This window comes from Macaca mulatta, chromosome 11 (genome assembly GCF_049350105.2).
Source record: "Macaca mulatta isolate MMU2019108-1 chromosome 11, T2T-MMU8v2.0, whole genome shotgun sequence".
In the NCBI taxonomy this organism is placed as follows: domain Eukaryota; kingdom Metazoa; phylum Chordata; class Mammalia; order Primates; family Cercopithecidae; genus Macaca; species Macaca mulatta.
Window position 1 is genome coordinate 65,967,234 of NC_133416.1, and position 14,441 is coordinate 65,981,674.

Below are 14,441 nucleotides of genomic sequence, written 5' to 3' on the forward strand. Positions count from 1 at the left end.
CACTGTGGTCTGAGAGACAGTTTCTTATAATTTCTGGTATTTTACATTTGCTGAGGAATGCTTTACTTCCAACTATGAGGTCAATTTTGGAATAAGTGTGATGTGGTGCTGAGAAGAATATATATTCTGTGGATTTGGGGTAGAGAGTTCTGTAGATGTCTATTAGGTCTGCTTGTTGCAGAGCTGAGTTCAATTCTTGGATATCCTTGTTAACTTTCTGTCTTTGTTGATCTGTCTAATGTTGACAGTGGGGTGTTAAAGTCTCCCATTATTATTGTGTGGGAGTCTAAGTCTCTTTGTAGGTCTCTAAGGACATGCTTTATGAATCTGGGTGCTCCTGTATTGGGTGCATATATATTTAGGATAGTTAGCTCTTCTTGTTGAATTGATCCCTTTACCATTATGTAATGGCCTTCTTTGTTTCTTTTGATCTTTGTTGGTTTAATGTCTGTTTTATCAGAGACTAGGATTGCAACCCTTGCTTTTTTTTGTTTTCCATTTGCTTGGTAGATCTTCCTCCATCCCTTTATTTTGAGCCTGTGTGTGTCTCTGCACATGAGACAGGTCTCCTGAATACAGCACACTGATGGGTCTTGACTATCCAATTTGCCAGTCTGTGTCTTTTAATTGGAGCATTTAGTCGATTTACATTTAAGGTTAATATTGTTATGTGTGAATTCAATCCTGTCATTATGATGTTAGCTAGTTATTTTGCTCATTAGTTGATGCAGTTTCTTCCTAGCATTGATGGTCTTTACAATTTGGCATGTTTTTGCAGTGGCTGGTACTGATTTTTCCTTTCCCTGTTTAGTGCTTCCTTCAGGAGCTCTTGTAAGGCAGGCTTGGTGGTGACAAAATCAGCATTTGTTTGTCTGTAAAAGATTTTATTTCTGCTTCATTTATGAAGCTTAGTTTGGCTAGATATGAAATCCTGGGTTGAAAATTATTTTCTTTAAGAATGTTGAATATTGACCCCCACTCTCTTCTGACTTGTAGAGTTTCTGATGAGAGATCTGCTGTTAGTCTGATGGGCTTCCCTTTGTGGGTAACTCGACCTTTCTCTCTGGCTGCCTTAACATTTTTTCCTTCATTTCAACTTTGGTGAATTTGACTATTATGTGTCTTGGGGTTGCTCTTCTCAAGGAGTGTCTTTGTGGTGGTCTCTGTATTTCCTGAATTTGAATGTTGGCCTGCCTTGCTAGGTTGGGGAAGTTTTCCTGGATAATATCCTGAAGGGTGTTTTCCAACTTGGTTCCATTCTCCCCATCACTTTCAGGTACATTAATCAGATGCAGATTTGGTCTTTTCACATAGTACCATATTTCCTGGAGGCTTTGTTCATTTATTTTCACTCTTTTCCTCTAAACTTCTCTTCTCACTTCATTTCATTCATTTGATCTTCAGTAACGGATACCCTTTCTTCCGCTTGATCAAATCGGCGACTGAAGCTTGTACATGCATCACATAGTTCTCGTGCCATGGTTTTCAGCTCCATCAGGTCATTTAAGGTCTTCTCTACATCATTTATTCCAGTTAGCCATCTGTCTAATCTTTTTTTCAAGTTATTAGCTTCTTTGCAATGGGTTTGAACATCCTCCTTTAGCTCGGAGAAGTTCGTTATTACCAGTCGTTTGAAGCCTTCTTCTCTCAACTCGTCAAAGTCATTCTGCATGCAGCTTTGTTCCATTGCTGGCGAGGAGCTGCATTCCTTTGGAGGAGAATATGCGCTCTGATTTTTAGAATTTTCAGCTTTTCTGCTCTGGTTTCTCCCCATCTTTGTGGTTTTATCTACCTTTGGTGTTTGATGATGGTGTCGTACAGATGTGGTTTTGGTGTGGATGTCCTTTCTGTTTGTTAGTTTTCCTTCTAACAGTCAGGACCCTCAGCTGCAGGCCTGTTGGAGTTTGCTGGAGGTCCACTTTAGACTCTGTTTGCTGGGTATCACCAGCAGAGGCTGCCGAAGAGCAAATATTGCAGAACAGCAAATGTTGCTATCTGATCCTTCTTCTGGAAGCTTCATCTCAGAGGGACACCCAACTTTATGAGTTGTCAGTTGGCCCCTACTGGGGGATGTCTACCAGTTAGGCTACTCGGGGGTCAGGGAGCTACTTGAGAAGGCAGTCTGTCTGCTCTCAGATCTCAAACTCTGTGCTGGGAGAAGCAATACTCTCTTCAAAGCTGTCAGGCAGGGATGTTTAAGTATGCAGAAGTTTCTGCTGTCTTTTGTTCAGCTATGCCCTACCCCTAGAGGTGGAGTCTATAGAGGCAGGTAGGCCTCCTTGAGCTGTGGTGGGCTCCACCCAGTTCGAGCTTCCTGGCCGCTTTATTTACCTACTCAAGCCTCAGCAATGGCAGATGCCCCTCCCTCAGCCTGGCTGCGGCCTTGCAGTTCGATCTCAGACTGCTGTGCTAGCAGTGAGCGAGGCTCCATGGGTGTCGGACCCTCCAAGCCAGGTGCGTGATATAATCGCCTAGTGTACCATTTGCTAAGGCCATTGGAAAGTGCAGTATTGGGGGGGAGTGTCCCGATTTTCCAGGTACCATCTGTCATGGCTTCCCTTTGCTAGGAAAGGGAATTCCCCAGCCCCTTGCACTTCCTGGGTGAAGCAATGCTCCACCCTGCTCCATGGGCTGTACCCACTGTCTGACAAGCCCCAGTGAGAAGAACCTGGTACCTCAGTTGGAAATGCAGAAATCACCAGTCTTCTGCATCGCTCACACTGGGAGCTGCAGATTGGAGATTTCTGGTTTCTAAAAAAATTTTTCTTCTTGTTATCCATGCCAACTATCAACGAAAAGAGAGTCCCAGGGTTTCACAAAGAAGTGGTAAGGTACAATACGTAAGACTACTCTGGAACTTTTGCTAATTGTGTCTGTTTGCTAGAAGGTCACATCTCTTGTCCAAACCAGGAATTGAAAGAATATATGGTCCACTGATCCATCTTTTGTTGTGTCAGGGAAATATGCTTTAAATAACTCCTTTAGTGAAGAAAGATGTCTGATGTTTTTGTCCTTTATTTTATCTCTAACACTGTAATTTTCATCACAAGTAAATGAATTGAGAAATTCAAATAACTTATAGCTTCCACAATCAAGTCTTTTCAGCTGACTCATTTGTTTCATTTACCTCACTATGATCCTGTCATGATTGTGAAAACATTTTCAATTTTGCCTTTCAGTTGTTGATTGAGAGTGTTACACCCTGGGGGAAAAATGCTACATAATACGACTTTGTGAACTAATCTTTATTATTAACATTAACAATATATTCACACATCCAGATTTTTGGTCCTTTTCTTGGTTTCATATTATGGAGAAGGCTAGGCTCTTTCTCTCAGCTAATGCAGTAAACATCTCTACTCTGCAGTAAACTTCTAAAATCATTTCTGTTTTAGTTTACATGTGTCATAGGAGATACAGACAACCGTTTGATTGTTTTATGTTACCTTCTTCTTCCCATTAATTTACCATTTACCAATGTCTTTAATGCAAGAGCTCAGACTTGACTGATGCAAATCAATGACTTTTTAAACACTTCGTCCCTCTGGTGTTTTGTGTGTAATGGAGCAGGTGTATTAGGATATTTCCATATTGCAAAATCAAAAACTATGTTACCTTTCTAATCAAATAAAAGTGTACTTTTAAAATAAAAAATAGTTAACTTTTTTTAAAGAATGAAAGAAAAAATGCATACTTGCACCCTATTTAATGTTTATCCCCAACAGAATTGCCTTCACAGGCAGGTATTTTGATGCTTCGAGACAGTCTTTCATTGCAGTCTCAGACACTGCAATGAATTAGCTCTAACCATTTTTTGGTTGTATTATCACCATGCATGCTTTAGAGAGGCAGAGTCTAATTGGTTTATCTTAGGTTAACTTGCATTCACCCCCTTGATGTGGCAGAGGGTAATAACTTTCCCCAAACACCTATTTTGTCTTTCTTCCTTTCTAAAACAGAACTCCAGAGGTTTAGCTGCATACAGGCTCTGCACCTAGAGACTATATTTCCTTTGCAACCAGGTGTGAGCATGTGATTTAGTTCTAGTCAATAGAATGTGAACAAAAAGATGTTCACAACTGTCAGGTTCTCATAAAGATAAAGTCACCTTACCAGGACTTGTTTTTCCCAGTCCCACGTACAGAAACATGAACATGTGGAACAGGTTAGCTGTGTCCAGTGTTGTTACAGCAAGTGAAAACAGTAGCCTGGGGATGGTGGAGCAACAATATGGAAGGATCAGGATCCTAGAATGACTTTCTGTAGCAAAGCTGATCTGCCAACTTGAAATGGCAAGTACTATGAGAAAGAGAAATTAACTCCTACCTCCTTAACTTTGAAGTTTCTTTGTTACATCTGGTTACGGTAACTACTATGCCCCACATAAGGAGGATAAGGGACTGTTTTGCTGACTGTTCTTAACATGAGATAATCATTTCTTCAAAAGAATTAGAAACCAAGAACCACTCCCTAAAATGGAATTCATTCTGGGAAACTGAAACAATGAATCCAGTACAGCTTTCACAGGGTAATAAATATATTGTGCAGCTTTCATAGAAATAGGCAAGTCAAACCAATTACTGTGTTTGCCTGAAGATTATTTTGAGGACTTTATCCATGATATCACTCACTTTTCCCTAAAGTGTCCCTTACAACATTTTGTTTACAATGAAATGCTCAGAGAAGTTTTTATTCCCCTGAGAAAGTGATCTGATTTTGATTTTGACCAAAAAACTACGTGCATGAAAATGTTTCCCCCTTCATTTTGTACCGAGAAGTTTAGAGTTGAATTTACAATTCAGGTAACTCTTATATTGTTCCTTATAGTACGCAAAGTAGTGTCCTTTTTAAGTGTTGGCCTTGGATTCTTAACCTAATTTTTATTATTCTGGATTTTGACTTTTAAACTTTTATGTTTTAGCATTTTATTTTACATGCTTTTATTGTCCCCAGATTCAACTACTAAAAAAGATTGGTGGACTATGAATAAATGAGAAAATAATTCAACAAACAGAGTGTTCATAATTTTAAAAGATATACATTCAACTTTTTCTAATTTTTCAGGAAACTTATCTATATTTTATTAATCACTACCAAGTTCCCATTCTCTTTCCAAAGTTTCTATATGTTTTCTTGATTCTCTTCCCTGTCAATCTTTAATTATAGTCATTTAGCCTTATGTTAGGAGCAAAGTGGGATCCAGGTTTTGTGGGACCTAAAGCTTATATAACATTGGAGACTCTATTAAATGCACAGCTAGGACTGAAGTGAATATTTATGTAGAATGAGATATGAAATTATAACCACAAATATGTTAAAAAGAAATTAAAAAGAAACCATAACCACAAACACAATGAAATCTGCAGAAAATATTAGTAAACTGCCTACAGTATGTTCATGCAAGTATATTTTCAAATTCTTGTCAGCTATAAACAATATTGTGCTTGTTTTTTTCTCATTTAATACTCCATCATTATTTTCCCATGACATTTAGGATTTATTTTTAAATATAAATAATTTACTATTAAAAGATTTGAAATAAAGATCCCCAAAACAAAACAGATGCTTGCAAGGATGAGGGGAAAAGAAAATGCTCATACATTGTTGGTGGGAATGTAAATCAGTATGACCTCTAGGGAAAACGGTATGAAAAGCTTTCAAAAAACTAAAAATAGAGCTACCATAGGATGCAGCAATCCCACTACTGGGTATCTATTCAAAGAAAAAGAAACCAATATATCGAAGGAATACCTGTGTTCACATGTTTATTGCAGCATTATTCACAATAGCAAAGATATGGAATTAAGTGCCCAGCAACAGACTACTAGATAAAGAATATGTGGTACATATACAAAATGGAATACTATTTGGTCATAAAAAAGAATAAAATCACATTATTTGTAGCAGTGTGAATGAAACTGGAAGCCATTATGTTAAGTGAAATAAGCCAGCCACAGAAAGACAAATATCTCATGTTCTCGTAAGTGGGAGTGAAAAAACCTGAACTCAGGGACCTAAAGAAATAACAATAGATAACAAAGACTGACAAGCATGGATGGGTGGGAGTGGGAACTGAAAAGAGGTTGGTTATCGGTACAAACATACAGTTAAATAGAAGAAATAAGTTCTAATGTTTGATAGCAGACTAGGGCGCCTATAGTTAGCAACAATATTATGTATATTTCTCAAAGCAACTAGAAAGAGCACTTTGAAATGATGCCAACACATAAAAATGATACTCAAGGTGATGGATACCCCAATAATCCAATTACATGCAAAGAATATATGATTTTCTATCAGACACTCACATGCATGCCATAAATATGTAAATTACATGCCAATAAAAGAAGATTTGAAAATAAAATATAATTTTTATGTGTTTAAAAATGAAATCAATTTAAAAACTCATTAAAATTGAAAGCAAACTGAAATGAATACATCTGTGGATCAAATTTGTGATATAACTACACACTAAAGATAAGTAGAGCTATTACAATCCCTACTAAATGGAACCAGAATTCCTTGAGAAAATGGCTAATTCTAGGTTTGGGGCAGAAAACATATAACATGAGTCTAGGATGTGCCACAAAAGAGAAAAATTTCAAGGACTGATGGAGTTGTATCAGTTGGTCATGGAAGCAAACATAAAGGATCTCCACTGATCAAAGATGAGAAAAAATGAATAAAAATTAATGGAAGTAATTGATTGAAAGCAATTAAATAAAGCAAATTTTCTATGTTCATAATGATGAAGAGGAGAGAGATGGTGAGAGAGAAACAGGTCAAAATTTAAAACTCAGTAAACATCACTAGAAATAACTAGAGTACCAAGTACTATTTACAGAATGGATAATTTAACATAACACTTATTTTGCCTTGAATATAAACTATAGTTCAAGAAAACCAAACAGTCATAGTTGATGAAAGAATGATATTCTTTATAAATTTCATCTAAAAAAATTAAGAAGCATAATAGAATTAGAAAATTACCCCCAATGAAGAAATTAAATCAGGAAACTATCATAAAGAAATGTAGACATCATATCAAAGATTAATGTAAAATATTAAAATGGAGGGACCAGATTGTCACCACCTGAAATCACTGATCAATCTCAGCATCACTAAATTGGGAACAACCAAATATTTCAGGCCTTTGATGTGATATCAGTTGAAGCATACAACACCATCTCTAAACATTCGTGGCAAAAATGTTGAGCCTAAATCTAATAAAAACTCTAGAAGTAATTTCCATTTAGAGAAAATATGGGAGGTGGAGGCACACGTTAACTCCATGAGGAACAAAGCAGACAAATTTAGAATGTGGAACATTCTACAGAGCAAATATTTTGTTTCTGTAACAAGTAAATTGTACAAAAGAGGAAAAAAGAGATGAGCGGAAAGTGGGCTAAATTTCAGTTGGTGGAAGGGCTGTGTCAAGTGTAACATGTGATCTTATTTGGATACTGTTTCAAGCAAACTAACTGTTAAAAAGGCACTTTTTATAATTGAGAAAATTTACTTATGGACATTATATTATCTCAAATAATTATTTTTACTTTCCTATAAATGATCATTGCATTGCCATTGTATAAAAATGCAATTGTTTTACTTGTATAATGGAGCATGTAGGGATAAAAGAACATGATGTATAGAATTCACTTTTAAATACTTCAGTAGAGAAGAAAAGGAGACTAGATGAAGCAAATTAATTGTTAAATTTGGTTGATAAGTATATGAAAGTTCATTGATTATATATAAAAAATTTATATTTTATAAGTCTGGCTTAAAATGCCATGAGACCGAATGTTTTAAAAGAAATGGTTATTTTGGTATTCAAACAATACATTTTTACTGTATGTAATATGAAAGTAAAAATAAAATTAAAATCCCCTGAAATCTGTTCATGGAGAAATTACTATTGTTGGCAACTGGATTTAATATTTACATGAATAAAATATTACAAAATAAAAATGAAATGAAGTTTTTAACTTGCTAGTATCCATTAAATCAATATCATCATATATATACACAATATGAAATTATCACCCCCAAAAGAACTATTAAGAAAATGCTAATCTAAAATGCTGAATTACCATTACATATACGTTATGCTATGATAATTTCTATTGTTATGATTTCTTTCTAATTGGTCTTGAGGTCTCTCTATTGAGAGAGGCCTAAAGCCAAGATAAACAGGAGAGCCCTGACAGGGGAAAGTTAAGTTCAAGCGTGTGTTTCAGGTGAGGCACAATGAAGAAGTAAAACCAAAGTGCATGAAACAGAGCAAATTTATTACTCACTGGCCCCAGAGTGATTCAGTGTGTCAACAAGAGGCCGACTGGGAGATTTGGAGGTGGCAGGGAGCTGGAGCTGTGGAAGTAGAGGAAAACATGTAGAGAGAGAGAGACAGAGACCTGGGAACTATTCCTTTATTAAGGTCCAGGGGGTTATCCTTTAGGCTTTCCCTTGGGAATTGTGGATTAGCTAGTTTAAGGAAGATATTTATTTATTTATTTTTGAGACAGCATCTTGCTCTGTCACCCAGGCTGGAGTGCAGTGGCCTGACCTCGGCTCACTGCAACCTCCGTTTCCCGGGTTCAAGCAATTCTCCTGCCTCGGACTCCCGAGTAGCTGGGATTACAGGCACGTGCCACCGCGCCTGGCTAATTTTTGTATTTTTAATAGAGATGGGGTTACACCATGTTGGCCAGGCTGGTCTCGAAGTCCTGACCTCAGATGATGCACCCGCCTCACCCTCCCAAAAGTGCTGGGATTACAGGCGTGAGCCACCGTGTGCGGCTGGGGAGAACTTATTGACGACTCTAGAGTTGACCATTAGGTTTTATCGCGGTCAGGAGCTGTGAAATGTTTTGGGTTTTAGATCACTGAGATGAGGAACAATGGGCTATATCACAAACAGCTGCATAGGAAGAAGGAAGTTTTAACTAAACCAAAGGTGACAGGGCACAACTGGGTTCAAACAACTTAGATCAGCCTTAAAAATAGATACTGAGGCAGCATGTATATGAAACAAATTTATGACACATCACCTAGTAGTTAATAGAATAAACCCTCTCTGCAATGTCTGTTTTTGAATTTATCTTTAGCATATACATTAGTTTGCCTACCTCATATGTCCTTGATTATTTTTCTTTGTCCACTATTGTAACTTTTGATAGAAATGGCTTTCAAATAAAAATAAATTCAACAAATATTTATTGAATGCTTACTGTGTGCCAGGTATAGGGGTGGCAGGATGCACTGATAAATTAGATATGGTTGCAGTCCACAAGGAGTGAGAGGCTGTTAAAGCTTGTGGATATAATAAATTTAAAATCTACGATAAAATATGACATGTGCTCTAACAGATGTTTACTGGAGGTGATACAGGGCATAGAAGAGGGAGCAATTGACTTTCCCTGGCAAAGTAAAACAAACAAACAAAAAAACCCTTCAATTAGCAGGGATGTTTTATGTCGAATTTTAAAAGATGATTGAGGTTTGCGGTGGGAGTCATAGTGAAATGTCGCCCAAATCAAAGTGAAGATGGTAGAGGCAACAAAGGCAGGTTGACATAAAGTCAAGTTGCAAGGTAAGCACAGTGCCAGGCAGTTCATGATGACTGTAGAGTCGTGAAGGGAATGAGGGGAGTGGGCATGGAAAAGGAGGTTGTGGGACATTTATAGAGGCAAGACTAGCAGATAGGCACAGCCAGATCTAGAATAGAACACAAAGGTTAGACTAAAACTTTTTATTGTTACAAATTTACACATGATAGTAAGACACAAAAACGCTAACTTAAAAGTATTTTCTCAGGCTCTTCATATATATTTTATTTTTTCCCATCTTTAAAATTTAGACACTAGAGGATTTTACTTTCAATCTGCAGTAAAAAGGCAGTAATAGATTTAAAAAGACATTCAAGTAAAGAGAGTACATTTGGACAACCCAATAAATGCATGCATGAGATTGCCTGGTGTTCTGTAATGAGAGTTCTGGAGGCTTTCAGGGCTGTGTCTGTTGGCAGCAACTAAGGAACTAGCAGACAATGTTACAGGCAAAGCAAGCTTGAAGGAACTCACTTCTAAGTCTCATGATGGGTTTTGGACATGTTGATTTTGTTATAAAACTGAACAGTTTTATTCCTTTTTCAAAACATTTTTAAGTTCAGGGATACATGTGGAGGTTTGCTATATAGGTAAATTTCAGGTCATGGGTAAATTGCATGTCATGTTTAGTGTACAGATTTTGTCACCCAGGTAATAAGCATATCTGAGAGGCAGTTTTTCCATCCTCCCCCTCCCCCCACCTTCCACCCTCAAGTAGGCCCAGTGTCTGTTGTTCCCTTCTTTATGTCTGTTGTGTAGCCACTGTGTAGCTCCCACTTATAAGTGAGAACAAGCAATAATTGATATTCTTTTTCTGCATAATTTCACTTAGGATAGCGACCCTCAGTTCCATCCATGGTGCTGCAAAGAATATAATTTTATTTATTTTTTTTATGGCTGGCTGCTTAGTATTTCATGGACACACACACACCCCCCCCCCCATGGGATATGTGTGTGTGTGTGTATATATATATATATATATATATATGTTCTAATTGGTCTTGAGGTGTCTCTATTGAGAGAAGACTAAAGTCAAGATAAACATACACACACACATATACACACCACAGAATACTAAGCATCCATAATATGTGGCTTTATTTTCTTTATCCAACCAATTGTTGATGACTGCTAGGTTGGTTCTATGACTGTTATTGTGAATAACGCTGCCCTAAACGTACTAGTGCAGATGTCTTTTTGATAGAATAATCTCTATTTTTAGTGGGGCTGAATACCCAGTACTGAGGCTGCTGGGGTGAAGGGTAGTTCTATTTTTAGTTCTTTGAGAAATCTCCATACTGCTTTCCATGAGATTTGAACTAATTTATATTCCCACCAACAGTATATAAGCATTCCTTTTTCTCTGCCACCTTGCTAGCATCTGTGTATTTTGACTTTTTAATAATAGCCATTCTGACTGGTGGGAGTTGGTATCTCATTGTGGTTTTGATTTGCATTTCTCTAATGATCAGCGATGTTAAGCTTTTTTGCCTATGCTTGTTGACCATGTGCATGTCTTCTTTTGAGAAGTATCTGTTCATGTCCTTTGCCCACTTTTTAATGGGGTTGCTTTTGCTTGTAAATTTGTTTAAATTCCTTGTAGATTCTGGATGTTAGACCTTTGTCAGATGCATAGTTTGCAAATATTTTCTCCCATTCCATAGGCTATTTACTCTGCTGATAGCTTCTTTTGCTGTGCAGAAGCTCTTTAGCTCAATTAGCTCCCAATTGTCAATTTTTGTTTTTGTAAAACTGTTATTCTGTCTAAAATCAGTTATTTGAAGAAAGAATTAGAGTACATCAAAAGGTATAATTCACTTGACAAGTCCAAAATTACAAAATGTTTGCCTTTTATTTTATTGTTTATTGTTTCTACACTGTTTTCTTCTTTGAAAAATGAGATGGTCTATTATTTACTTGGTAAAGCAGTCCAAAGGCTCAAAGACACACACTGGGCATCAGATCAACTTCAGTTTCTCTTTATGTTTCTAGAAGGTCAATTTCTTAGTCTCATAACAAATCATCTCAGTGAATCCTGGCATTTTTTTCTACCTCCATTTTTGGAATTAGAGATGGTATATTAAACATGCAGAAGTTTTGTTTATTTAGCACATAATTTTTTACAGTTTCAACTTTATAGAATATTTTCTATCTCTCGCTGTTTGAAAGAAGAAATATTTTTGTTCCAAGTTGATAAAATGTTAGTTCTAGCTTTTTCCTCTGTTTCAGCTTATGAAAAATATGAAACAAATTTCATAGGTCATCCGTTTTGATGACATATAGATGTCTCATTGCTAGAGATGAAACAAAATTCCTGTAAAACTAAAGCATATATTATAGAAAAAATGGAAGGCAAAGTTTCTTGGCCTCAAATACTTAGAAGTATAGCTTTACATTGAAACTACTCCATGCTTTTAGATGAGTATGATTATGCTGTCACATAAACAATCCATATGGATTCTTTTGTACCAGCAATTGTAAAATAAATTGTTGTCAAATATTTTCATATGCCCTCTTAATATCAAAAATAATCAGAGATCACATATTTCTGAAATAGTAACATTGGAGAAGGTAAACTATGTGAAGGAAAACAAGTGGAAAAATATACTACAAAGCAATTTTCATAGCGCAAAGAAGCCTTCAACGATATCCAGTTATATATATGAGTGAAATTTCTCCCTTATAGAAGTTTCATAGGCGTTTCCAAAAGTTCTAGAAGTTTAAGTATAGAAAATGCCTTTTTTAACCTTTAAAGACAGTTGAATCTGCAGGCAAGACAGTGAACATTATGAAAAAACCAAGGACAATTGAGATTTTTAGATTATCCTTTTGTGACCCTGGCACTCAGAAAATAGAGAAATTTGTCAAACCTCCAGCATACTATTTGAAGAGGCACCTATACAACAATTAGAAATAAACACAAGAATGAGTGGCAGCTGTGACAGACATTCTGAAACTTTGTCTCACAAAATATATCTTAAAGTCTGAGTGCAGCATCTATCTGGAAAATCATAATATTTTAAATAAAGACAAAGATATTGAAGCTGTGTCCTTTGTGACATGCACATGTTCATGTGTACACGTGCCTGTGCGCACACACACATAAAGATGTTCTCCTTACCATTTTTCATGCTGCTTTTCTGTACCAGCAAAAGTGAGCTTTGCTCAACATTATGGGAAGCATTCCAAAGGAAAACTCTTAGAACTGATGCATGAAAAAGAAAAACCCACCTGTTACTAGGATACCAAAGTCCTTTATCTTCTGACGTTCAACAGTAAATTGGAAGCAAGTTGAAGACTCACTCATAATGCAAGAAAGCAGCTTGAAAGACAAGCTGCTTCCATAGACATTTTATTACACACTGGCTTCAAGAACATTGCCCACATTTAATGCACTGGTAGACCTTGCCATAAAGTAAGAGAGTCACTAAGACCTGGATTAGAAACAGTAGAGAAATTTAATTTGAAAGAACTGCAGAAGGATTGTGTCATACTGCCAAAGCAAAATAGATCTGTGCCTGCGCTTTCACGGTGCAAGGCTTAAGCTGAGTTAAATGAGAAAAATATTTGAATATGTTCAAAAGCTTGGAAGTGATTTTTATACATTACATGTGCAGTGTTACTGTACCTATCAGGAGGAGACATAGTACAAGAATATAATTATTAAATTACCCTTCAGACTTGTCTTCCCTGTCCTAAATAATATTATTTCCTTTAACATTCCCACAGTTCTTATGCTCCCCCATTTCTGAACACCTTATTTTTATTTCCTGACTTTTCCATCTTCTCTACCTCGATTTGCTGCACTGAAATAATTTGGTCAAATGGCTTTGTAACATAGCAATTGGTATTTAAATGTGTGAAAGTTGTACAGATCTGTCATACCAATTTTCATATAATGTATTGACATATACATAAATTTTAATATTTTCTACTGATGGTAGCATTTATGTGAAGCATCTAGGGAATTTCTACATGATTAATTAGAGCCTCAGTACAGTATTATTTGAGATTCATTGAGACTTAGATTTAGTGGTTGTCTTGTTACTGTAGTAAGGTGTTATAACATGTAAGAGCAATTTAAATATACATTTTCTGCAATACTTCAAAGATAGTTATCACAGGCACTGAAACTGAATCACTTGGTGTCCTTTTCTTTTCAGAGAAATAAGAAAATCCGTTGTGGGCGATTTTAGCCATAAGAGTACATTCAGTTATCTTTGCACAGCAGTTTTCTCTCTGTTCCCAGTCTCATGCTCTGAGCAGTATAATACCAACAGACTGACATTTAAAAGAACTCTTGAGACCAGGACATTTATGCCAGCAGGATGTTTTGTGAAATTAATACATTGTGCTCATCAAAGGGACATTGTAATAGAAATCTATTCTTCTGCAGTTGACTCCAGAGACCACAGATCACTTGGCCTACCTGGATACATGTTTTTAAGAAAGAAGCCAAGAGATGATTTTAGGTTGTTAGGGAGGTGACATTGCTGACAAAGACAAGCTAAAATATACGAAACAGAACCATAGTCAAACTTACCTTACTTCTAAAATGTGACAGCTACAATCATTAAAAAGAGACTGTGATAAAAGGAATTTTTCTTTAAATCCTCTAAGATCTTGACTTTTTCGTACTCTTTACCTTAGACCATTTTGAAGAATGAGCCGTAGGACTTTGGATCTTACAGGAAGAACCTTTTGGTGTCTGGGGTCTCTTACAGCAGCTATCATGCAGTGTTATGAAAAGTGCCCTTTTCCAGGAGACTTATGTTTGTTTGACTCCAGGTAGGCCACTAGTTGACCAGGTAACCACTTGGCCACTTAATCATT